The 27,419-nt window shown below is 39.3% G+C and overlaps 1 protein-coding gene across 1 annotated transcript in view; it reads left to right on the top strand.

The window, feature by feature from the left end:
• The window catches only part of LOC140531813 (uncharacterized), a 42,350-nt gene extending 19,704 nt beyond the window's left edge, over positions 1-22,646 (top strand). The window contains exons 5-6 of the mRNA XM_072650521.1: positions 18,409-18,460; positions 21,342-22,646. The gene's annotated coding sequence lies outside the window, so the exon portion shown is untranslated. The remainder of the gene's footprint in view (positions 1-18,408; positions 18,461-21,341) is intronic.
• Positions 22,647-27,419: the final 4,773 nt, after the last annotated feature.

Raw genomic sequence — 27,419 nt, 5'->3', positions numbered from 1 at the left:
TGGAACAAAAAAAAGTGACATGGAAGAGAAACACACAGGACAGACCCATCTATCCACCTTGCTGTCTGTGTCTCTTTCCACCTGCTGAGAACTGCTGCAGTTAGAGTTGCAGCCTTATCTTGGAGCGCACATGCTATGGCAACTTGTACCTGGAAACTCACTCCTTCCATAAGGCATATGTCAAAAGGACTGCAGGGTGCGGGGGCCTGGCAGCAGTAAAAACAAAACAAAAAAAAAAAAACAGCAGATCTTGGGGCTCCCAAAACATCCCACAGAAGTAGTGGTGTCCCCACCACCACTTGGGAGCCCTTCCTCTGGTCACACAACTTTCCCAAGACAACTGAAGAACTTAGAAGTCAGAAGAAGAAATGGGAGAAGGAACTTTTCATTTCCACCTTCCTGTGGAACTATTTGCAATCTCACATCTATGGGATTAAAATTGGAGGTAAAATTGCAAGATATAGAAACCACTGTGGGAGCTTCCACTTGTAATTTATTTTTTCATTTTTTAAAGTTCTAGTGATACATTTTCAGATTACTCTCCCACTCCATGAGAGATCTCGTAAGTGGAGAAAAATAGTTAAGCAAAACTAACTACAGGACATCATCGAAAAGTGCATGCAACATTCCACATTTGTAATAGCCACCTCCAATCCCTGTTTTGTTTTGTTTTTTAATGAAGTAAAATCTATTTTCTCTTCTGCCAATCTCCCTACACCATTGAGAAAATGAGAATAAAAAAAATAAAAATTCCTGGTAGTGTGTACAGCTGAGTAAAACATCTCCTTATTGGCTGTAACATATGTGTGTCTCTGTGATATACACACACATACATAATACATTACATTATCATGTTACGATCACATACTATCTTGCATTGTATTTTACATTTATATGTCTTATCCTGTACCTCAAACCCACCTCCCCTATCAGCTTTCTATCAGGAGGTAGATAAATACATAATACGTTTTATCATCAGTCCTCTGGATCCATGGGTGGTCCTTGTATTGGTCATAGTTCTTATAGCTTTCAAAGTTATTTGTCCTCACAGTGTTTACGTTATATAAACTGTTCTGGTTCTGCTCATTTCATTTATCAGTTTATAAAAATCTTCAGAACTCTGTTCTTATAATATTGATATTCTGATACCTAGCGTTCTACACTATAAATTATTATGTGAGTTATAATAATTGTGATAAGTTATTCTTATACTTTCAGTTGTTCTCCTGGTTTTGCTTGTTTCACTTTCTGTCACTTTGTATATGTCTTTGAAATAATTCGTTTCCTTATTTCTTACAGCATAATAGTATTCCATCATGTTAATATTCCATAACATTCAACCACTTGTCCATCAGTGGTCCTCCCTTTAGTTTCTCAGTTTTTTGCCAACACAAAAAGAGCTGCTATAAATACTTTTCTTCTTATAGGACCTACTCCTCTTTCTTGATCTCTTTGTGGTATAGGCCTAGCAAAGGTACAGCTAGATCAAAGGCACGTACTCCTTAGGAACTTTTTGTGTATAATTCCAAATTGCTTTCCAGAATAGTTGGACCCATTCACAAGTACACCATTGTATCTATTTTCTTATAGCCCCTCCAACAGTTACAATTTTCCTTTTTTGTTATCTTTTCCAGTCTGATGAATATGAGGTAGAATCTCGGAATTGCTTTACTTTGCATTTCTCTAATTAGTAATGATTTGTAAAATATTCATGTGGATAGATAGCCCCGATCTCTTCCTTTGAGAACTGCCTGTTCATATATTTGACTATCAGTTTTGACTATCAAAATTTATTCTTATAAATTTGAAGAGTTCTTTATATAGTTTGAATGTGAGACTCTTGTCAGCGAAACTTGATACCATAATCTTTTCTGAGATAATTGTTTCCCTTTTAATTTTGGCTTATTTTGTTTGTGTAAAAACATTTTAATTTTATGTAATCAATTTATCCATTTTATTTTCTGTGGTCCTCTATCACTTGTTTGGTTATGGACTTTTATACATAAGATCTGATAGGTAATTTTTCCATGTTTCTCTAATTTGTTTATTATTTAACCTTTTATATATAAAATCATGTATCAATTTGAATCTTATTTTGGTAGAAGTTGTTAACTTTTGATTAAAAATCTTGTTTCTCTCATATTGCTGTCCAGTTTTTCCAGAAGTTTTTGTCAGATATTAAGTCCTTATCTCAGTAGCTAGAGTCTTTGTGTTTATCAAATATTAGGATACTGGATTAATTTGCTTCTGCATGTTGTATACCTAATCTTTTCAAGTTTGATCTATGTTTTTAACCAATACCAAGTTATTTTCAAAGTCACTGTTTTGTGGTAAAGATCTGATATTGCTAGATGCTTTTCATTCACACTTCTTGTCATTATTTCCCTTGAGACTCTTGACCTTTTTTGACTCCATATGAATTTTATTTTTTCTAGTTTTATAAAGTAATTTTGGTTGTTTGATTAGTAAGGCATTGAATAAGTAAATTTAGGTATTGACTCATTCTCTCCATGAGCAATTAATATTTTTCCAATTATTTACTATTCTATTTCTGTAAGCAATGGTTTATACTTATAATTTATATAGCTCTTGTGTGTATTTTGGTAGCTAAACCCCTCAGTATTTTATACATTCTGTAGTTACTTTGACTGGAATTTCTCTTTTTATCTCTTCCTACTATGTTTTATTTGTTATTAAGTTGAAATGCTGTTAATTTGTGCAAATTTCATATCCTGCGAGGCTGCTTGCGGTAGTTGTTTCAGTTAATTTAAGTTGACTCCCTAGGGTTTTCTAAGTATACCTTCATATATTTTTCAAAAAGTGATAATTTTGTTTCTTCTTTACATATGCTCATTCTCTTAATTTCTTTTTCTTGTCCATTTGATATAGACAGCATTTCTACTTATAGTAGTAACAATGGCCTTATTTCATCACTGATTTAATTGAAAGGGATTCTAGTTTATATCCATCTCACATAATGACAACTTTGGTTTTAGATATATGTTATTTATCATTTTAAGGATTATTATCATCTTTTCTAATTTTTTAAAAATAAAATCAGTATTGTATTTCATCCATATCTTTTTCTGTATCTGTTGACATCATGTGATTTTGGATGATTTTATTTATATAGTTTATAGTTTTCCTAATTAAACCAAATTTGTATTCCTTTTAAAAATCCAATCTAGTCATAGTGTATAGTCTTTGTGGTGTTTTTTAGCTTTTTGGTAATGTTTTATTTAAAAATTTTTGCATCTGCATCCATAGAGATATTGGCTTATAAAATTTTCTTTTTCTATTTTGACTTTGCTTAGTTTATTTATCAAGATCTTATCTGTGTCACTGAAGGAATTTGTATCCTTCTTTTGCTATTTTTATAGATGTTTTATATAAATATTGAAATTATTCTTTGAATAGGTGACAGAATACATTTGTGAGTCTATCAGGTCCTTGAATTTTTTTCTTTGGATGTTCATTTATACTTTGTTCATTTTCTTACTCTGAAATTGTATTGTTTGAATTCTCTTAGTTCTAGTTCTGTTAATTTTGATAGTTTTTTTTGTAAATTTTCATTTATCTCATTTAAGTTATTTTTGTTGGAATATAATTTTTATACTGGTAATTTCGTTTCCATCTTTTTAATAAAATTAACTAATGGTTTCATTTATTTTATTATGGCCTTTTTTTTTTTCAATCTGGCAGCTCTTCCAGTTTTTATCTCCTTTCCCCTGAATTACAGGTTGCAGGTTGGATCCCCAGAGGGCATCTGTTACTTAGAGTTTAAGACACTTTGTGGTCCTCAGTCCTAAAATAATCATATACAAGCCCCCACTAGTATACTTACCTATAATAGTAAGGAAGTAGACACAAGTAATTCAAGGAAAGGAATTTTACTGACATGACATCATAAAAACAATAGTAACACACCATTCTCCCCATAAACCAGAGGTATACTCTCTCACAACTTCATATATTGTCAGTGAGAAGAGTGTGTAGACATATAAAGTAAATAGATAGAAAGGTACAGACATAAGTAAACCATGTGGCCAAGGTACTGCACACCTCTAGCACAGCAGGACCACTTTCAGTGATGACCCTATGCTATTTCTCTTACATATAGCATCTCTCCCAGGCAGATCACTCAGTTATGCTTCCTTGGTCAGTCCCTTCCATTGCCCAATTCTGCATGTCTAGGGCTTTCTTTTATTTAATTCACAAAGGCCACATTTCTTCTCTTAGTCCTGTTTCCTACCAAGTTATATGTCTCCTACAAAACAAATAGCTTTCCTGTAAGATGCCATAGTGGGAGTTGGGAGAATGGAGGGAGGAGGATAAATAAATTTCATTCCCTATCTCCCACACTAGGAACTATTCCTTCTCAAGTGTTAGGTTCTTCTGCCACAGTTGATTCTCCTCTCTGCTTCTAGGAGCCAAGCTCTTCAGAGAGGTACCTTGCTTGACTGCCTCCCTAGAATACATTATGCTTTTTAAGTTTCACCAGAGGTATGACCTATCCTTCAGCCAACCAGTGTCTAGCTACCCTCTAATTTCATCCAGTTTGACAGAAGAATTTCATACCTTGGTGATTTCATCAGTTGGACTGGAGGAAAATATGTTGATCTCAGATGCCTTGATCAACTTTTCCTGACTGACCCTGTAGAATAGGGTCATAGATTTTTGGAGATGGAAGCTATCTAGTTCAGCCATTTTACAGGTGTGGAAACCAAAATCTAAATAGTGTGCCCAGTCACACAGGTAAGTTGCTGAGCAAGTGTTTGAACCCAAGTCCTCTAAATCCAAGTATAAAACTCTTTCCACTGTTCTTTACTGCATCCCCATTGCACCCCCTTTATGGTCCTCCATCCTCCTTCATTGCTTTCTTTGTCCACTTGTTCTGTAGTTTCCTGTGTCTATAAATTTCTCACCATTAGGTGAACCATTGGGTACAACAGCCCTATTCTTAAATTTTTCTTAGGCAGTCTTGATTCCATATATTCTGTCATACCACAGATCAGGGGAGGAAATTCTTTTGTTTACTGATATGGTTTCAGAAAGTATGGTTATCATACCTCTGGGTTGTAGTATGAGTTTAGAAAACCTGGAGAGGCATCCTGTCTCACTTTTACATTTGTATGTTCACCTACTGTCAGTATGCTCTTGCAGTATTCTCTAGAACAGTTCTTTTTGAATCGTGGACTTCTTTGGTGATTTATGAGCTCTTTTTCAAAGTAGTTTTTCAAGTAGATAAAATAAAATACAAAGGATTACCAAGTAAACTAATTGTATTAAAATATAGCAAGGTGGCACAGTGGATAGAGAGCCAGGTCTGGAGGCAGGAAGACATGTTTCTGAGTTCAAATCTAGCCTCAGACACTTACTAGCTGTATGACCCTGGGCAAGTTACTTAACCCTGTTTGCCTCAGTTTCCTTATCTGTAAAATGATCTGGAGAAGGAAATGGCAAACCATTCCAGTATCTTTGCCAAGAAAACCCCCAAGAGGGTCATGAAGAATCGGGTATAACTGAAATAACTCAACAACAACACTTAATAGTTAAGCATTCTTTTCAGTACTCAGCAGTACTCCTCATTTCTCACACCTTGTAATGCCATCTTCAGAGAGAAATATATGAAAAGTTTTCATCTTTAAGTAGACTGTTTCATTTTTGCCTTTACATCTCCAGTGCTTAACACAGTGTCTCGTCCATAGCAGGCACTTAATAAATGCTTGTTGATTGATTACAGCTCCCCAAACAGCAGGGAGCATCAAAGAGACAAATCAAAGTCACTTCCAGTCCTCTTTTCTAAAAGGAGAAGGATTGGACTAGATGTCCTCAGAGGTTCTCTCTAGCTCTGAATCTGTGACAAAGGAAAATAGCCATTATCTATTTTCCCCTGAGAAGCACCATGATGTGATTTACAAAGGACTGGACTTAGAATCAGAAGACAAGAACCAAGTGTAAACTCCTGCTCTGCCCCTCACTAGCTGTGTTTCCTTGGACAAATCACACAACCACTCTGAACCTCACTTGTCTTTTTTTATAAAATGGAACTGCAAATGCTGCCCTGTCGACCTTACAGGATTGTCATGAGGCTTAAACGTAATAACATATTTGAAAGTGCTTTGTAAAGGCACAAAACACTCCTCAAATATTATAATCCTTTTAAAAGTGTTTTTGGAAGTTCGGTTATTTAAAACTAAGCATTTAAGGAAGAGCATGTGGATATATTATAGGTCCAGTAATTGATGTGTCACCAGAATAGAACCTTTTTTTTTTTTTTAACTATATGCTTTTCAGGTCATTTCAAGTTTCCACCTTTGAGTTCTAAATAATAGCAGGCTACTGCCAGTCAACTCTTAAGCCTTGCACACAATACACCCAGCTCTGTGAGTCCACAGCACAGAAATGGATAGAGTGTATGGATGATAAGAGTCTGAAAGTAAGTTCAGATTCTTTTCTTCTCTCCTGCTGGCTCTGCAATAGGTGGAATAGTCTGATTGGGCACTGTCTGTGCCTTTAATTAGAAGAAGGGATGGAATGTTGATGTAAGAAAGTTCCCTTGTCTGTTAGAGATGACAGTTGGAATAAGGCAGTTAAAAGAAGAAACTCATTCATTTAAAGGATAGAAAGGAGGAGGAGGAAACATGAATAAAGAACACCTTGTGAAAAGAAGAAGAAAGATGAATAAATAAAGAAGAACAAAATAGCCTAGACAAAGTGGAGAGAAAAAGAAATGTTTGGAGAAAACAACATGGCTATTATTTCCCATTTGTAATACATGAAGGATTTGAACTTCTCTCTTACTCATGAGAGAAAATACTAGCTGATAATATTTCAATTTGAATAAAATTTGGATTCAAGAACCTATAATTTTGAGTATTCTATATATGCAGTATTTAGACTGCTGTCCTATCTGCCCCAACTCTACTTAGAGAGGGGTTCCTAATCTTTTCCATGTCCTGAACCCCTTTGGCAATCTGGTGAAGCATATGGATTCCTTCTCAGAATAGTATTTTTAAAAGGATAAAATAAAATACATAGGATTACGGAGGAAACAAATTATATTGAAATACAGTTATCAGAATATTTTTTCAAATTCATTAATTTATTTGTTTTCAGTTTTCAACAAACATTTCCATAAGTTTTCAGTTTTCTTTCCTTCCCTCACCCCTCCCTCTCCAAGGTGTGTGCAGTCTTATATGGGCTCTACACAAGCATTCTTATTAAACACATTTTTACATTAGTCATGTTGCATAAAAGAATTAAAACGAATGGGAGAAACCATAAGAAAAACAAAACATAAAGATAAAATGGTCTGCTTCATTCTGCATTCCAACCCCATAGTTCTTTCTCTGGATGTGGATGGCATTTTGCATCATGACTCCTTTGGAAATGTTTTAGGGCCTTGCATTGACTGTGAAGGGCTAAATCTATCAAAATCAGTCCTCACACACTATGGATAATGCTTTCCTGGTTCTGCTCACTTCACTCATCATCTATCAGAATATTTTTTAAAACAAATACATGGACCCCAGTTTAAGAATTCTTGACCTAGTACAGAATGCTTGGTTAGGAAATAAGGAGACCTGTGTTCTTTCTTACCCTTGCTCAACTGCTCTTTTCAAGTTGTAGAACCTTCAAAAAGTCACATAACCATCCTGGCCAGCAGTTTCTTCATCGGTAAAATTAGAGGGTTGGATTAGATAATCTCCAAGGTCCTTTTATGATTATCTTCTTTAGACTTCCTACTTTGACTTTTGAAGTCTTCAGGTTCTGTTGTCTCAGAAATCTCTAATCATTTCCTCCTGATTCTCTTAAGTCTAGCAGTGCTTTACTACTTCTAATTCTAGCCTTAATTAAGGGATAAATACTAGCAACATATTTTCCCCAGAATTAGCCCAATGGAAAGTCCATTTCTCATATGATTACTGCATTATCTAAAGGTAACTTAATAGGGGTCAAGGGTGACTACACAGAAAAGTTTCAGCAATGAAAATTATGTATCATGAGTGCATTTCACCTACATAGAGTAGAACAATATTTTCCAGAGGGTTGCCTGGAATATATTTCAGGGTCCTATGAGTTCTGCATGGTAGGTTCCATGAGCTATGATACCAGAACATCCAAGAGAATAAGAAAAGACTAATAATTGGAAGCCATCAAGGGTATAATTTTAATTGACATTGTGGCATGTATTTATCATCCAGCATTCTAAGTTCTGAACATACATGCACCAATCTTAGAGACAGCTTTCTTAGAGAGATATGAATATATCCACAAGTGCCAATGGGCATGTCAGTACACTCCACAGGGAGTTGTGATAAATGTCATAAGATTCACCTCACTGTAAATTCATCAAGTTCCTCAGGGAATTCTCATAATCCAGAGCAGAGGATAGCATAGAACAAAGAGCTCTGGACTCAGGAGAGATCTGGAGTCAAAACCCCACCTTGATCTTTCCTGGTTGTGAATTTATCACCAAATCCCTTCCTCTGTCTATGTTTCAGTTCCTTCACTTCTAAAATAGGCATAATGTTTGTACTATGCTACCTCTTAGTTTTGAAGAAAGCACTTTGTAAACCTCAAAGCACTATATAAGTGGGAGGCATTGTTGATATGCTCACTAAACCCTTCCTGATCTCTGTGCCCAAGACTTTAGGGAGCTCTCAGCATAGCCTAGCACATAAGACTTCTCCAGAGACACACAGGGAGAGCACATTCCTTTCCCATCACCTTCCAGAACTATGCTCCTCCACAACAGAGGTCCAACTCATCTGTCTTACCCTCTCTCCTTTCTTCAAAGGAATCAGGTCTGCCATATAAGTAGGATGGGCTAGTTCTACAAACAAAATCCCAGGAGTTTGGGGTGGTATTTTTTTTATTCTTGCTTAGAGACAGCTTCAGAGTAGAAGACAGGCTGATATAATCATCTCACGTACTGCTCGCTGCTATACTTGCCACCTCCAGGGCTTAGCTGTCCTGTCTTCTTGAGTAGTATATCAAGAACATATGCAGACTCATACTTCCTTATTCTCTAATGTCTTTCTAGAGGATCAGCTTGGGTTTCTTCACATAACCTCAGGGAACTTGATCAACCAATGTTTCTGCTTCTCAAAGCCTCTTATTCCTGAAGTGTTTGGTGCATAAAGAAGCTTTTGCCATTCTTCTGGGAATTTAATTCTCTACCACTAGTTGGGTTCCTCCACATGACTGCTTGTTGTATAACTAGTCCATAAGATCAAGAATTTTCATTTTGGAAACACTAGCCTTCCTGAGCTTAATATGACTTTATCTTTGGAGATTTAAGATCTCTAGAGAGACCAAATTCTTATCTAGTCTTGGAATTCTCATTCCTACCTGAGTATTCCCCTCCTTCCTATAGTCACCACACTGGACTCACCATCGCTTTCATACTCAACGAGCTAGGTCACCATATCAGAAGTATAAACCACAGTGCACATAGTTACTGCCACTTTGTAGAGGACCATCAACTGTGACTGACAAGGGCTATATACTCTCCCACCTGACACATTTTTATTTCTGGCCTCATGCCTTTGTATTCTTGTCTTTCAGGTAGTCATTTGGTTGCATTGATCTTTCTGCCAAGGTCACTAAATCCCTGTGCTGTGCTAAACTCTCCTTTTAGTTCTTCTTAGGGCCTTTAGGACTCCTGACTAAGTTGCCTGCCTGAATAAAAGTAGGCATCTTAGCTCCCACATGCCTACTTTAGCAAAATTCTAAAACAGCACCAGCCTAAGTAGTGATCAATAAATCCAATAACATACTACAGTAAGTGATTTCAACCACACCAGCACTATACTACTGAAATCCTTCTAGGATGTCATGGAAAATAAGAAAAAGGGTCTGCCAGAAAAGTAGGTTATAGCACAGGAAACAAGATGTAAACCAGCCATCATGAGCAGAAATGTCTCAGAAATATTTGCATGTACTCAACAAAAGGCTCTCATGAGAAGTTTCCCTAGGATACTGAGAAATCTACAGTGTGGACCTTGCAAGTAGCTAAGAGATGCAGTGAGCAGCCCAGAAATTCAGGCACTCAGACTAGGATACCCCAGACCTAGTAGCCCCAAGACACCACAGAGGGCCCTGAAGATCCCACATGCTGAACCTCAGAGATTCAAGGAGGCATAAAACCTCCCAGCATCTTAACAAACAAAAATCCTGGGAGGTAAAGGTCAGCCCAGGACTCCAAGATTCCTGGTGAGCAAATACAATAGATCACCCCACTCAAAAGCATAGGAGGTGACAAAGTCTTCCTCTTGCACCAAGCCCCAAACTACAAGTAGAGATACAAAGAAACAGAATTTGTAGAGGCCCAGTACTGATGGAGTCCAGAATGTGGGGTACTGTCCAGGTTTTACTTTCGTTTCACCAAACTTTGTTTTGTTAAAACTGCCTTTTGTAAAACTGTTTTCTGAGTCTAACTCTAAAGAAACCCTCCCTGATGAGGAGGTTTGTAAAACTATTTTCTGATTCTACTTTCTTTTGTGTGCCTTATCCCAGTAAGCCTGGTGACTGACTCAAAGAAGCCCTCCCTGATGAGGAGGCACAGTTTTTGCACTTACCTTTGCGTTGTCTGGAGCTCCCAATTTTCGAGGGCGATCCCTCGGGTACCTGCTGCTGATGACAATCAGGCACTGGTCACAATAATGTAGCCCCTGTTCGGGCGCCACTTGCCACAGACTGGGCCACGGAGGCTCTTCATTGTGAATGCTGAGAGATTGTGAAAGAAAAATAGACATGGGCCAGGCAAAGAGTTGTAAAGAACAACTCATTTATTAACTGGATAGCCAAGATTTATATAGGTTTTTACAGGCAAGCAAGCAGAATTATTTACGTGAGAACATTCAAGCAACCAAGGTCATTCCCATGAGATCATTTTTAGTTTATTTCTTATACTCCCTAATCTAGTTCCTCTTGGTGAGACAGCCTCGAGGAGGCACCTGCAAGGTCAGGATGTTCTCATCCTTGCATATCAAGAGTGAGGATGGTAAGCCAATTTTCCTGATAAGGTTAGCCCTCAAGTTAGTACAAGTCTCACATAAAACCTGGACAGTACTTCACATTCCAGACTCCATCAGTACTGGTTCTCTACAAGAATTCACTGCACTATGCTCATCCCTTGCCTCAAAGGCAGCCACGTGGCACAGTGGATAGAACACTGAACTTGGACTCAAAAAAACATAGGTTCAAATCTGGCCTCAGACACTGACTAACTTAAGTAACTTAACTTGTGTTTGCCTCAGTGTCCTCACCTGTAAATGGGGATAATAACAGCATCTACCTCAGAGGGTTGTTGTGAGGATCAAATGAGATATTTGTAAAGTGCTTAGCATATGGTCTGGCACATAGTAGGCACTATATAAATGTTTATTTCTTTTCCTATATTTCCCACATCAAACTATCAGAATATTTTTTTCAGTGAGGAAACTAATACTTGACTGAGCACTCAACTTTAAAATGCTAGTAATCTCACAGGAAAGAGCATCTGTTCCCCCACTTCCATTTTCTAAAATCTCAGGGCAGTTTTCCTTGATAATTTCATGAAAGATGATGTCTAGGCTCTTTTTTTGATCTTGGCTTTCAGGTAGGCCCATAATTTTTAAATTGTCTCTCCTGGATCTGTTTTCCAGGTCAGTTGTTTTTCCAATGAGATATTTCACATTATCTTCCATTTTTTCATTCTTTTGGTTTTGTTTTGTGATTTCTTGGTTTCTCATAAAGTCATTGGCCTCTATCTGTTCCATTCTAATTTTGAAAGAACTATTTTCTTCAGTGAGCTTTTGAACCTCCTTTTCCATTTGGCTAATTCTTCTTTTGAAAGCATTCTTCTCCTCATTGGCTTTTTGAACCTCTTTTGCCAGTTGAGTTAGCCTATTTTTCAAGGTGTTATTTTCTTCAGCATTTTTTTGGGTCTCCTTTAGCAGTGTGTTTATTTGTTTTTCATGCTTTACTTGCATCTCTCTCATTTCTCTTCCCAGTTTTTCCTCCACCTCTCTAACTTGATTTTCAAAATCCTTTTTGAGCTCTTCCATGGCCTGAGCCCATTGAGTGGGCTGGGATACAGAAGCCTTGACTTCTGTGTCTTTCCCTGATGGTAAGCATTGTTCTTCCTCATCAGAAAGGAAGGGAGGAACTACCTGTTCACCAAGAAAGTAACCTTCTATAGTTTTATTTTTTTTCCCTTTTCTGGGCATTTTCCCAGCCAGTGACTTGACTTCTGAGTGTCCTCTTCACACCCACTTGGCCTCCAGACCCACCCAGCCAGCGCTTGGGGTCTGAGATTCAAATGCTGCTTCCCAGCCTCAGGGCTTTGGGTGGGGGCAGGGCTGCTATTCAGTGTGAGATTAAGTTCAGGTGCTTGGGTGGGGGCAGGGCCGCCACACAGGCTCAGTTCCCTCAGGGGTTTGTGTGGAGACCTTCAACAATGGATTGGGGCTCCTGCCTGCTTGGGGAGCCCCAGTCTGCTGCAGCCTCTGCTGCTGCCTCCTGAGGGGCCTGAGTTATGGGGGCACCCCACTCCCCTTTCGGCAAGCCGAGAAGACCCCCTCACCAACCTTTGGGGCCCGTGGGTGGAGGGACCTGCACGGCTGCTGGGGATTCCATCCCTGAAGCCTGCTCAGATTCGCTCCTCTCAGTGCCGGTGCCACACAGCCAAGGCAGGGCTGGGCTCAGCTCCGGGTCCGGGGTGCGACAAACCTTTTGTGAGAGGTTTTCAGGGCTCTCTGGAACAGAGATCTCCTCTGCTCCATTGTTCTGTGGCTTCTGCTGCTCCAGAATTTGTTGGGAGTTCTTTTTTACAGATATTTTATGGGCTGTGGGTTTGGAGCTTGCGTATGTGTGTCTTTCTACTCCGCCATCTTGGCTCCGCCCCCCCACTTCCATTTTCTAAGAATATAGGCTTCACAGTATTACTTCTGTAGTCCTGTTTATCTTGGCTGCTAAGGAGCTGGGACAGAAACCTTTAGTTTGTTTTATTTCACTAATTAAAGTGTGACTATGCCTTAAAGGTCAGTGCTGCCTTTCCCTTGCCACAGAGGTTAAGTCTCACATGAAACCAAATGTGTGCAGGAGCGGGTGTGAACTTGGTTGCTTGGCCCACAAGTTTCAAGAAGAAAGAAGCAGTGAAAGAGATGGTCTGGAGGAGCCAAGAGTCAGAGAAGGCAGCTGGGATTTGAGCAGTCACAATGGCTGCGGTCCCTGTTTCTACCTGCACAGCTGGTTGAATAGCCTAAAGCCAATAACAAGAGGCATTTCAGGATGAACAAATCATTTCTGTACAGTCTGTCCAAAAGAAGTGATAGAAGACGGTGATTCATTTCTGTCCTGCCTCCTTACCTGCTTGTCATAGAGCTTTTATTCTAAGAACAAATCTTGCCCATTCTGTATGGTGTGTTTGCACTTCAGTTTTAACATAGAAGTACAGTTAATTAGAGCAAGTTTGGATTTTTATGTTTCATTATCAAGAAAAGAATGTTCAAGAGGGGGTAGTGGCCAGCATGTACACACAGAGAGAAAATGAGACATTAAAAAATAAACTATAAGAAACCATTGGGATTTGTCCTAGCTAAGGGTTCTAGAGGTAAATGAAGGAGAATATTATTCAGATAACTTCAGTAATTTCCCAAAGCAAGTTAAAAGTATGAACCCAGGGTTTTTCCTTAAATAAGAAATGAACATGTCAGTAGTTTCTCTCTAGTATAGTATAGGGAGTGCTGCTACTTTAGTCACACAGCCTTATTCTGTTACATATAGGCACAAATAGAACCCTTTCCAAGGTTTGAGCCAAGGGGCAGTTGACTATTAGAGAATAAGTCATGCCCAGTTAGAAGAGTAGTAACCAAAAAAGAGTGTTGATGCCCAAACACCAAAGGTGGGAGCCAAAGGGAGGAAGCAGGAATCCTAATCCTTTTTCTCTGCGTTAGCCCAGAAAAATCTCTTATACAAACTACCTTTAATCAAGACACTGCTATATTTTTATAAGAGATAAGGTGCTATAGTGAAAACTACTCTGGACTTGTAGTCAGAAAGGACCTGGGTTTTAATCTAGCCTCTGATATTTATTGTGTATTGATTAGCAAGTCATTTAATGTCTCTGACAATCACTTTCCTTATGTGAAAAAATGGGGATAATATCACCCTCCAGAGTTAATAAGGATGAAATGAAATAACTGTGCTCTTTGTAAACCTACAAACAGTATATAAATGTCCCTTATTATTATTCTAAAAACTAGATCTTTGAGAGAGGGAAGGAGCTCCTCAATTGGTTTATGCCTTCAAAATGAAGCCCACCAGCTCAAAACAGTACAACTTCAGGAGGTAATTCCCCTTATTCCAACTTATCTACAGTTTTCATCATGCTGTTGTGGGGAGTTGTGATCTGGAATGAGTTCTTGGGGTCAGGTAGGCTAGACTACCCCAAGGGGTTGAGGTGGTGTCTGCTGCCATTGGATCAAGTTTTCACCGGCAGCATCCTTCCCCATTATTAAGGGCCAGTCCCTAGCACCCCAATTCCATTTATCCACTTAGCATCCATTAGCTTTTATGAAGGAATATATGCTTTGCAGAGGGTCAAAGTTATAGCAAAAACAAAAATACAAACCTTTTCCCCCAACACCTCAAAGACATGTTTGCTCTTATTACACCTCAGTTTCTGGAAGGAAATAGGTTTAAAACTTCAGCTCAGTCCCTACATAGCACTGGTCCCATCAAGCTTCTGTTCAGATGCAGTATTACTCCAAGATTAATTCATATCTCAGCCACCACTGGGATGGGTCATTCCAAAGATGGGGCATCAAAGTTAGGCTGACTGCAAAACATGGCCTGGAATTCTGGGCTGCTAAAGCACCTTCTGGACCTTTTGAAACTCATGTTTATAGAGGTGCTGCTCTCTTCACCTAGAACTGAAAAGGACAATTTGAGAGGCCCATTCATAGGGCCATGTAGCCTCAGAGGAAAGAAGGCCCCATGAGACTCCATGAACCAAGGACTCCTTGAATGAGGCAAAGAGTGAATGAAGCAACAGAGGAAGTAGTTGGTGCTAAAAGGCATCATCTGAATACTTCTGCAGACCAAGAGACTCCTTTTCAACACATAGTTCACCTATAGGAAGCAGTTATAGAATATCCTTACATGCTCTACAGTCTTTCCAAGGCACTTTCCTTACATGTCATCACAATTCTACCAGAAGCAGGCTCACTAGCCTCTTCATGTGGAGAGATGTCATCCCAGACATGCTGCATTTGCCCCAGACCCTCCTTTCATTCTCATTACCCTTTCAAAATTGCTGTCCTTGACAGACAAACAGGGTGGGGGTACATTGAGTACCTTGTCCATGTCCTCAAACCCAAAGCAATCCTCTGGGATCTTTGGAGAGGTACTACAGTGTTCTATCGCTTGTTTCCCCAGTGCCCAACAGAAAAAATGTCTCAAAAGAGACAAGAACTTATGCAGTCCCACATGTACAGTGAAAAATCATAATTGTCTCCAAAGAGGGAGTTATGTAGATTCAACAAAGAAGGACATTTCATAAAGTTTACCAAGTATTACTCAGTATTCAACAAGTGCTTGTAAGTGTTCAAATGAGCCTCTTCAAAGCATAGGCAAAGAAAAGAAAAGAAAAGAGGCAAAAAAGAAAAGGCTTCTTGTCTCAAAAGGATACTTGGTCCCCTACAGAGTTTTCTAGACTATGTGGATCCTCCCTAAAGGGGTTTAGGATCTGAGATCAACTAAAAGTCATTTCCCCCTCTCTCAGATGAGAAACCAAACCAACTTGGTGTAGTGCAAGCTCCCACGAAGCTGTGATTCTTCACCCTTTCCCTTTTTCGCTACAGATCCCCCACTTTGCTTTGGACCGACACTCACCAAGTGGATTCAATCATTGATTGAATAAGTCCTATAGAAAAAAGAAAATAAATTTTTCTATTTCAGGAAAACTGAATACCTGCCACAATCCCTGAGCTCCTGTGGCTCTCCCCATATAAGGAGACAGAACTGGAAGTCACTCCTTCACCCTCTGTGACAAACCCACTGTTCTGGGTGAAAACTCTGCCATGATTCCCTCAGAGCATAAAGTCTTCCCACTTGGGTTTAGACAAAATTTCTAAGCGTCTCTTTCTACAGAGAGTATATCAGTAAATACTCAAGTTTGCTGAAATCATCTCAAATGGGAACTATTGAGAGAATGCCGCCAGAAAAACCAACTGTAAAATTACAGTCTTTAAAAAATTGCAAGTTTATCTAGAGTCCTAGGTGGTAAATCTCTAGCAGTCCCTGCAAATTTAAAGGGCCCAGTTTCATTCCAGACAAGCCCCCACATGTAAGGGGTTGTGCTCTGGCTCACTTCTCCAATCGTTGGCTGCATCTGCTCCTCAGAGTTCTAGGGAGTAACTCTGAGGTGTTGAGAGGTCTGTTCTTCTCGATTGCTGTAGTGCCCAAACCCATAAAATAGCCTCTCCCCATTGTCAGGGGTCAGTAATTATTCCATTTAATCACTTGACATCAATTAGCACTTACAAAGGGATACTTCCCTCTAAGAACTATAGAACATTTTCCACTACCCTTCCAACAAATGCCTTGGGTACATATTTTCCCCACTATACCATCTCAGCCTATGGGGGAAATAGGCTCAAAATTTAGTTCACTTCCTACATAACACTGGTCCCACCAAGTTGATGTGGAGGTGCAGCATTACTGGCAAATAAGTCCTTGTCTCAGCTACTGCTGGGCTAGATCATCCCAAAGGTCATTCTTGGCTCCTGGGGGCTATTGAAGCTGGGCTGGCTGCAAAACCTGGCCCAGAGTATTGGGATGCTGTAGCTCTCTCTAGATCTTTTGAAACTCACAAAGTCAGGGAGGCTCCACTACTATAGTGGGAAAGTAGAAAGGGACCAGAACTCCCAGTGTATGACTTTTATTAGCCCATTGGTCATAGGGGCATTTTCATTGGGCATAGATTCTTTTGCAAGGCTCATGTGGAAGAAAGCACCAGTACTCTCTTTTCTCTGTCTGCCCCCAGCAAAAAGAAATCTTCCTTTCCTGAAAGGAAAGGAGAACTTCTCTCTCTCTCTCTGTCTCTCTCTGTCTCTCTGTCTCTGTCTCTGTCTCTGTCTCTCTCTCTCTCTCTCTCTCTCTCTCTCTCTCCATATACATACATAAAAGGCAAAATCAGTATTAATGGCCTTTAAAAATTATACACACATTTTAGATAACACAATGAAAGTAAAACTAATTAAAGAAATTGATGTCCCTACCCCTGACTGTCTAGACTCTGCAGAAATCAAGGTAAAGGAACAAAAAAATAAGGGGTTATTTACTGGCAGATTCCTACACAAGGGGCAGATAATAGGCAGAAAGGAGTTATTAGCCAGGTTGAAGTCCCTTACATTCCTGGTGCCAAACTCCATTCTTCTTTGTTTGCATCTGGGTCAGCAAAGAAATTCCAGCCCAATGTTCTATCAGCATCCCTTTCTCTTGGTCATCCTAACCACACCACTCTGGTTTCTCAATTGCAACTGCCATTATACTGTGATGGCTTCTTTGTCACCCTGTGACTACACTGATATCCTGAAGTTCAGCCTCAAGTGTACCTGGAAACTCTGATTAATGTGTATCAGGTTGAATGGAAGGCCTTTGGGACACAGGGAATTCTGGGAAGTTTGCCCAACTAGCAGGCAATCATTTCTGGAATTCTGCATTTCCATGGCAATGCCTGTGATCCTGACAAAAGAGACCACATTATGTTCTTAATCGATAGTCTAGATCCAGTCCTAAGATGCAGATTGTTCACTCTGCGTGTGTGTATGTGTGTGTGTGTGTTTACAAACCAGTCCCTGACAAAGCTGGATCTTGAATACCAAGTCCCATCAATATAGTTTATGTTTGTTCCTGGTGTCCCTGAAATATGGATGAGGAAATCATGACAGGTTGTCAATCATAAGCCAACCAAACACCCCTGGTGATTATTCACCTATCCCTTCTATCATCTAGATTCTCTTAGGTGGGGATGAGAGGGTAGGAGCCTTCCTCACACTGATGTCATTATCAAGGTCCTTTTGACCCCAGGCACCCAAGGGCCTGCAGATTCTAGCACTGGCACACCCATATAGTCAAGGCATGGTTCTGAAGAGTGTTCCGAGGATATAGCATTTGTGTATACTACACCCATCTTTTCATCTCCTTAGATGAGATATCCCAGAGTCCAGGCAATATTCTACATAGGCACAGACACCCACACACAACACATTAAGGACACATTTCTCAAAAGAAAAACACAAATATAGTGAACATAAGGAATACCATGAGGACCCCTGAATTCTGGGGCTGTATTGCTCAACCAGCCATGCCCCCCCAAACTAACTTGGTTCCCCCTTTACTATCTCACCACAGCCCATATCTCCAACCTGCAGAAATCACAGCGAGTTTTCTGAAGAACATACCAGTAAGTAGCATTTGCACTGTCTTGTTCCCTTAAATATCTGGCTCCAGTAATCTCAGGAAGAAGTGTGGATGGATCAGCTGTCCTCGTAACAGCTGCCTGCGGAGTCTCCGGCACCAGCACTGTGGAGGCTTCTCAGGGAAGTCTTTCATGTGTTGCAAATGCACCATATGGGCTTTATTCTGTCTCCATAGCCATCTGTGCTTGTCTTTCTCCACTATAGTGACACAAGAGACATTTAGGCAGCAATGTACTGTATTAGGTGTTTACGTGCAGACACAGAAACAGGTGGGCCCAGTGTATCTAATGAGGGCCTTGAAATAGGAGCTCTCCAAAATCAAATGGACCCCATAACACAGGACTTCTAATGCAAGTGAAAGCAATGAAAGTTAGAATTACTGCAACCATGCATTGTCACTATCAGTCAAGTTAGTTAGAAAAAATAATTTCTCCAATTTCTTCCTTTCCATCAGCCAAATTAGTAGACTGAAAATAACAGATGATTGGTTTAATGCAACAGTCCTTCCTGCAAATTGCTTCATATTTAATTATCTTTGTACATGTTGGATTCCTTCAATAGAATGCCCAGCAAATACTTTTTAAAATGTTTGATTGAGGGTAAGTGTCAGAAATGAGATATGTCCCAGTTCTCACCTGACCCATGTCTAGGACTCTTCACACTGCCCCTAAAAATTATATATATGTGTATATATATGTGAAATATAAAAATATAAAATGGCAGTCAACCTAATACCCTGGACATCAATTTACTTATATGATTCCAAGAAACAGGTGGATGCTAAACAAATCCCTATATTAAGGGTGATTTCAATTTCCTTCTATAATTCCAAACAGCAAAGGGGATACTAAACAAGTCCCTATATTAAGGGGGTGGACTTGAATCAATAGCTGTCAAACAAAAGAATGTGATCCAAACACACAATTGAAGACAGCTGCACAAATGCAGTGAATATTCTGGAATATTCTGGACCAACCCCCAGGGTTCTTAGCCCACAAAATAAATAACCAAAAAGAGAAGAGGTCATCATAGTTTAAAAACCCAAAACAAAAAATAACAATTAAATTCTGAGTTTCTTTTCCTTCTCCATGATTGGCTGATTCATTTTGTTTTCTAGCAAATGATTTAGTACTTCCCTATGTCCTTAAGCTTTTCTTGAGTTTATCTTACCCAAACAGAATCCTTAAAATCACTCTGCAGGAGAACTTGGTACATAGCAACAATCACAGTGTGTGAGGAATTTTTTCTGGTAGACTTAGTACTTCATTGAAATGTATGGACTTAAAATATTTCCAATGGACTCTTGAGGCAAAACACCCTCCACATCAAGAGAAAGAACTATGGAATTGGATCACAGAAGAAACAGACCATTTTCTTTTGTTTTATGTTTTGTTTTGTTTTATGGTTTCTCCCATTCATTTTAATTTTTCTATGCAACATGTATTTAATAGGAATGTTCCTGTAGAACCTATAAAAGATGGTATACCATCTCTGTGAGGGAGTGGGGAGGGAGGGGGGAATGAGGGAGAGGGAGAGGAAAAAAATCTAAGATATATGGAAATGGTTGTTGAACACTGAAAACAAATAAAATAATTTAATTTTTTTTAAAAAATCACTCTATGCTAGTTCAAATGTGCCCATGAGAAGGCCATAAATTTTTGCCTTAAGATCTCATGGAACTTCTAAAATGTTTTAGATGGACAGGTGCTTCATAAGAACTGAGTCATCTTGTTATAACTTAATGTCAGCTCATTTTTAAATGAACTCCACCAAGGATATAGTCACTTTGAACAACAGTTTCTTTGAAAGAGTATCTTAAGGAAAAATAAAATTAACTCCTTAGACTTTCCATGTTACCCAAAAGATGATTGTGCTAAGCTTTTATCACCAGTAGTACCATCTCTTGGTGAATATATTGTCAGAGCAGGAATCTTATCAAAAAGCATGGACAATAAAACAGTTGCAATGCCATCATGCAGGGAAGGTTAGCTTTGGCATAAAAAAAAATCCTCTTAGGACAAGATGTTCACATTCTCTTTTACCTTGAGAGTTGGACAGTGACGTTTTAGGTTTGTTTGTTTTTCAGAAATTACGTTCTGACTTCCTTAAGATGGAACATTGAGATCCAGTTGTGCTATGCTCGGTCAAAACCAGTGAAGTCCTGCTAATATCTTTCTCCACCTTCCTTGGCCAGCACTGTGGGTAGGCATTGCACAGAAATGAGGAGGAAATTTATTGACCAAGCCCTTTGTGGTGATGGAGTAGTGGCAGTAATAAGGAAAAGATGATTGTGCATTAGCCAAATTGCATCTCTGTTGAAATGCTTGCTAAACAAAACAGCTAGAATCTCTAGCTTGTCCATAAGCCTTCTCAGAGTTTCAAATTCAAAGTCCATGAAGTCTCCAAGTGACAGCTCATTCTTTATCCTTCATAAACTGTAGGAACTGACCTTTGCCTTTCTTTGTACTTCAAGGCTTAGCACAGTGCTTGGCACATAGTAGGTACTTAATAAATAGCTGCTGATAGACTGATTATTATAATAACATCAAAAACAACAAGAACAATAGTTATGTGCCACTTAACTGCATTCAAATTCTTCCTCAGACACTTACTATCTGGGTGACACTGGGCTAATCTTTTAACTTTTATCTGCCTCACTTTCCTTATCTGTAAAATGAGGATAATAGTCCTGCCTCTCAAAGGTGTTATAAAGGCCAAATGAGATAGTTAGGTTATGCACTTTGCAAACCTTAAAGCACCATATAAATGCTAGCTATTGTTATTATTAAGAAAGACATAAGATTATACTACTAATGCCTTTGATAAATATGTATATTTTCATAATTTCTGTGTATTTTTTTAAAGGACAAGAAAAGTATTGAGTGTCTCAGTAGGAAGCTTCAACTCCAACCAGGACGAGTTCTTCAGCACTTTGCAGATGGGCAAATTGTCTTCATTATTTTTAAGTTGGTTTCATTCATTATCTCCCAAAATGCTACTTAAGTAACTTTTCCAAATAAGAATTTCCAGAATTGCATAGTATAGTCTGCCATTGTTAAATTGTTTGCATTTCTAAACTTAAAATGAAGTCATTCTAAAATGTTTTAGATAAATGACCAAAGAGAGGCCATAAACAATGACTTGCTCTCTTTTATGTTTTATGTATATCCCAAAAGCCATCACTTTAATTTCATTACACTACTACTTTCCTAATTAGTAATATTTTCATACTTAAAATGGATAGTCTGTGAAAAGGTTCTGATGTTTTTCTTTAAGGAAGTCTTTAGCTTCATCTTATGAAGAAAGATATTCAGTAACTTGTTCAACCAGATACCTCAAATTCTCATTACCAGCCCAACCTTATGTATCTCACTCATTGGTATTATTTGGAACTCCATACAAAGTCATTGAAAGCTTTGGTTTTGTCTATGGAGAAAAAGATGTATATGTTAGGGGGCATGGATCTTTTCCATAATGACAGAAATGCAGGGCCAAGTTTACAAGCTAAAAAGGGGAACAAGGGTCCTATCTTCTCAAAAATGAGCTGAAAATACATTGACTAGACCCCAAGTATGTTGCCTCAGGGTGATCACACAAAAGAATGGTAAGAATTCTTCAAAGAAGCATCTTTTATGAAAAGGCCCTAGCAGTAGGTGACAGCTTCAACAGAGGCTGACAGAAGCTCAGTGGAGGGTGATACCTGGTAGCCAAAAGGAACTGAAGCTGTGGAGGAAGAGTAGAGGAGCAGTGAGGCACTTCCAGGTGCAAAAAGATGGGTCCATCAGAGATGTTCTAGACTCGATACATCTGTGGGAGCATAACATACCTGGGGGATACTGCCTCTCCTTCTGGCATGGGAAATCCTACCCCTTTGTGTATATTAATGCAGGTGGCAGAGAATAATTCTATTAGATTTTCCCTTATTATTTGCTACATTGTTCTGCCCTAATTATATGTTTCTATTTCTCATTCTAAGTAGTCTGATGGAGGGGAGGGCACTCAATGGGAACTTGAGCTTTTCTTTTATATAATTTCAGCTATCACCAAACCCCCTGCACCAAACCTGGCGTAGTGAGAAGTTCCATAATCAAGTGAGGCTTTCATTGCATATGGATGTAGACTAGGAATATGATTGATTAGGATGGATTAGAGTTTAGATGAGAGAGAAGGTAAGAAGAGAGAGAGAGAGAGAGAGAGAGAGGGAGGGAGGGAGGGAGGGAGGGAGGAAGGAAGGAAGGAAGGAAGGAAGGAAGGAAGGAAGGAAGGAAGGAAGGAAGGAAGGAAGAAAGAAAGAAAGAGAAGAAAGAAGAAAGGAAGGAAGGAAGGAAGAAAAAGAAAGAAAGAAAGAAAGAGAGAAAGAAAGAAAGAAAAAGAAAATAGAAAGGAAGAAAGAGGTAGAGTTTCTACTCTCACCCAACACCATGAATCTTAATGACCAACATATTAATTGACACATATAACCCAATTCCCAAAGCCTCACAGTTTATCCTACATAGGATATTGAGAACACTGGTTAATTTCTGCTCCTGAAAGGGCATATGGAGACATCATGGACAGATCTTCCTACCAGTAACTGTGACATGTTAGATGAAAAGACATGAGAAAGCCACCAAAGGCCCTCAGGGATGTCGTAAAAACAACAGGCCTTTTGGTCAAGGTTAGGGTTTCAGATCCAAAGCAAGTCAAACATCTGTTCAGCTCGTCGTATTTTACTCTAGGGATCTAAAGTAGGCAGAAATTGATTTTCTGTTTTGGTTAATTGCTTGCCCTGATTGCTTAAACTGCAAAATGGGAGACATTCACTTTTACATCCTTTTGTTTCCATTTTTTCATCTCCTATGTAACTTTTTGCTCTACCAGGCCTTCCACATGCCCAGAGTACCCTCATGCTGTACCAAGCCAGGGTCCTGTCCAAATGTGTCCTCTTTAGAAGTAGTCAGTGATCCCACATCCTTCCATTTCCTTTCCTTTTCCTTTTCCCCTTTCCCAATTAGAAACTGTCTTAATCTAAAGTGCTATATTGTATTAATCTAACTAGGTGTTAGAAGATTATCTAATTAAAAGTGATTGCATTAAAAAAAGGATCTTGTTAATCAAAATAAATATTTAATCAATGGAATGTTGGCAAAGGGGATTTTTTATCAGTCAGTCAGAAAACATGAAATGTCTTCAATGTGCCATGCACTGTGCTAAACACTGGGGATACAGAGAAAGGCAAAATACAGTCTCTGTGCCCAAAGAACTCATAGTCTAATAGGAGAGACAGCATGCAACCATAAGCAAATGAGCTATAGACAAGGTAAATTGGAAATATTCAACAGAGGGAAGGCACAAGAATTAAGGTGGAGTAAGAAAGGATTCCTGTAAAAAGTGGAATTTTAGCCAGAACTGGAGAAAACCAGGGAAGGTGGAAACAGAAAGGGAGATGCTTTCAGCCATGGGGGAGAGCAGGATAAAATGCTTAGAGTCAAGAGATGAAGTGTTTTGTTTGAGCAACAGCAAAAAATTCAGTATTACTAGATCAAAGAGTAACAGTCACTGGAGGGGAGGGGAGGGGAGGAGGTTACATGGGCAGACTTACACTGGAGGAAGATCATTTTGGCAGCTAAGTGTAGGCTTGATTGGATCAGGCAGAGACTGCCGCAGGAAGACCAGCTAGCAGGCAGTTATCCAGCCATAAAATGGCAAGAGCCTGCATGAGGCTGGTGGCACAGTGTCAAAGGAGAGAAGGGGGCTTTATACAAGAGTATCCCAAAGGTAAAATGGACAGACCTTTGCAACAGACTGGAGATAGGCATGATGAGGAGTCAGGAATGACACCCAAGTTGTGAGCCTAGGTGACTGGGAGGATTTTAGTATCCTCCTTCTCTACTCACCTTCCTTCCTACACCAGAAGAACAAGGATCAGAAGTTTAGTTGAAAGGTTTTAACATTATGCTGGAAACTCTTTGAGAGTAAAGACTGTGTCTTATGCCATCTTTATATACATAGTACCTAGTACTAACAAATATATGTTGAATTGAATATAATTGTTTTACTTTTATGTGATATTCATGGGGATTTCTTAGGTATTATTAAATAAAAGTTTATTCTGCATTGTACACAGTGACAGCAACATTGTACCATCAATGACCAGCTTTGATAGACTTAGTTCTTCTCAGCAATATAGTGATCTAAAACAATTGCAAAAGACTCATGATGGAAAATGCTATCCACATCCACAGGAAGAACTGTGGAGTCTGAATGCAGATGGAAGTATACTATTTCCTCTTTTTTTTCTTCCTCATGGTTATTCCCTTTTATTCTGACTCTTCTTTCACAATATGACTAATGTGGAAATACGTTTAATATGATTGTATTTGTAGAGCCTATATCAAATTGCATGCTGTCTTGGGGAAAACGGAGGAGGAGGAAATTTTAGAACTCAAAATCTTATAAAAGTGAATGTTGAAAACTAAAAATAAATAGTTTTTTTTAAAGAAAGTATATTCCATTCCTTTAAAAAAATCCATTCATTTTATTAAGAAATAACACCTCTGTGTATGGTGGCATGTAAGAGAAAATCATGAAAAAGATTTGGGAGATGAGAATTACAGAGTGTAAGAGAGTGAGAGAAGGATGGATGTAAAGTCAGGAAAGAATAGGAAAAGAATCACAAGCTGAACACTGGGAAAGACAGGAATCTGGGTCAAAGATGTTTGTAAATGAGCTTTTGTATAGCCTTTTGAGTGGCTCTCACCTGTTGTTTAGGTTTAGTTGTTAAATCTTTAGACATTTCAAGAGCTGGCTGATCTCAGAACTGGGCCTTTCCTCTCATCTAGGATTTCTAAGAGAGAATGTCATTTAACAATGTCCCAACTTCTAACAAGATGTCACAAATATTGTGGGATGAGACTTTTGCCACTGATTACCTAAAATAAGATCTACAGGAACATGAAAAGTATGGGATGAAAATGTGACAGTGTTCTTCACTCAAATTCCAAGACTTTAGATCTCTATTCCCAAGCCTTTTCTATTCTTTTAAAAATAATTTTATTTTAATGTAAAATATGTATGTTGCCCATATTGAAACATGTTTGTTCATGTGAGTTGTCTGTTACCTACAAGAGGCATAAGTAAATGAATCTAGAAGTTGGCTCCAAGGAATCCTGTCACTTCTGCCTAGAGAGAAGAATGTGAAGGGAGATGACTGGGTGCTTGCTCCTTTCCCCACCTATCTCTAAGTAGAATATCAGATTAGATTTATATCTGTCTCCTCCTTTTAAATAACGTTGGTGTAAAGGTTGTTGTTGTTCAGTCTTTTCATTCGGGTCTGACTCTTTGTGACCCTACTTGGGGTTTTCTTGGCAAAGATACTGGAGTGGTTTACCATTTCCTTCTCCAGCTCATTTTATAGATGAAGAGCTGAAGCAAACAGGGTTAAGTGACTTGTTCAAGGTCATAGAGCTAGTAAGTGTCTGAGGCTGGATTTGAACTCAGGAAGATTGTCTTTAGGTACAAATCTGGTTTAGAGCAAAAGTCACTTCCTTGGTAACTAGCCCTTCCTTTGTTTATACCTGCCAGCTTGGCCTCTTCCCCACCAAATGCTAGTTACATGAATGACCATCCCAGGTCTGCTGTGAGTGAGATAAGGTTTCAGCTCAAACCCTGAGGAAGGCCACAGTCAGACCCGAGGGGAAATTCTGTCTTTGGTCTCTAGAGAGGCAAGCTGGAAATCAAGGACTTGTGGAGGAATTGCTTCTCCTAGCAATGTCTGCAGCTTCCAAAGTCTTTTTGTCTTCTCTCTGTTTCTCAAGGATACAGTTCTGACAGCAACAGACTCTGATATGGGTCTGAAGTACTTTCTTAGCATCCTCTCCACCAATCTAGAGTCACACAAATGCAATGCCCCAGGCTTACATGGAAGCCCAATTACATTAACTTCCATCAGTAAGTATAAATATTCACTTATAAATAGCAACAAAAAAGATATAAAGTAATACCAATAAAGAAACCACACAAAAATGATACATATAATGAAATAGTTTTCATTTATCTGATTGTAGCATAGCAAAAGATATGTGCAGTGACTTTAACAAAGTAGTAATAAAGTACAATCATATACATATTTAACATGGATTTTGTGGCTGTGGTTAATGTCTATATTTACATAACTGTAATCAATGTGTCTATTTTTTTTTGTGGTGGTGGTTCTGTCCAAGTCTTTTTCATGCACTACTTGTCCTGATCACCTATGTGATCCTGATCCCTAACTTTTTATTGCCTTAGAGTATCTTCAGTTAGAACTAGAAGGTCTCTTAGAGATTATCTAAACCAAGGGTGGGTGTTGGGGGACAGCTCTGGACCGGGGTCCCCCGTGAGGACCGTGAGACACCTGAGGGTCCGAACCTGCCCCCTTGTGGGGTACTGGGATGGCCCTGGTAACAGGCTGGCTCCACCCGCGGGGAGGCACTTGGGAGGAGCTCGCCGCCCATGGGAGGTACGGGGGAGGAGACAGGGGATAATAAAAGGGGATGATCACAAGGGCTTAGAAGGAGAAGGAGAAGGGGAAGAAATGCAATAAAGCTTGCTAACTGCAACTCCTTTCGGGTGCTCTGCCTGTTTATTGCCCTCCCCCAACCGGGAGAGGGGCCGGAGACGTCCGAAGACCGGGGATCGGTAAGTGGAGAGGCGAAGGCCCGGGAGTAGACCCCGGGCAGCTGGCGCCTGAACAGGGACCACCATAGGGAGAGGAGAATCCGCCTTGCCCCGCAGTAGTAGCCTTGCTCTGCTACTGCGGGAAGATTCAGGCAGCCTCAGTATTGAGAAGTGGCCTTGCCTCGCTACTGCGGGAAGATTCAGGCAGTCTTAATATTGGGAAGTGGCCAGGATGGGTCAGGGAAATAGTTTTCCCAGTTTAAAGCCCGAAGATAAAGGAGTACTTGCTTGTCAGCTGTATAAGCT

This window comes from Notamacropus eugenii, chromosome 3 (genome assembly GCF_028372415.1).
Source record: "Notamacropus eugenii isolate mMacEug1 chromosome 3, mMacEug1.pri_v2, whole genome shotgun sequence".
Taxonomy (NCBI): domain Eukaryota; kingdom Metazoa; phylum Chordata; class Mammalia; order Diprotodontia; family Macropodidae; genus Notamacropus; species Notamacropus eugenii.
The sequence above is the reverse complement of the archived record's forward strand: the minus strand, read 5'-3'. Positions and strand labels throughout refer to the sequence as shown.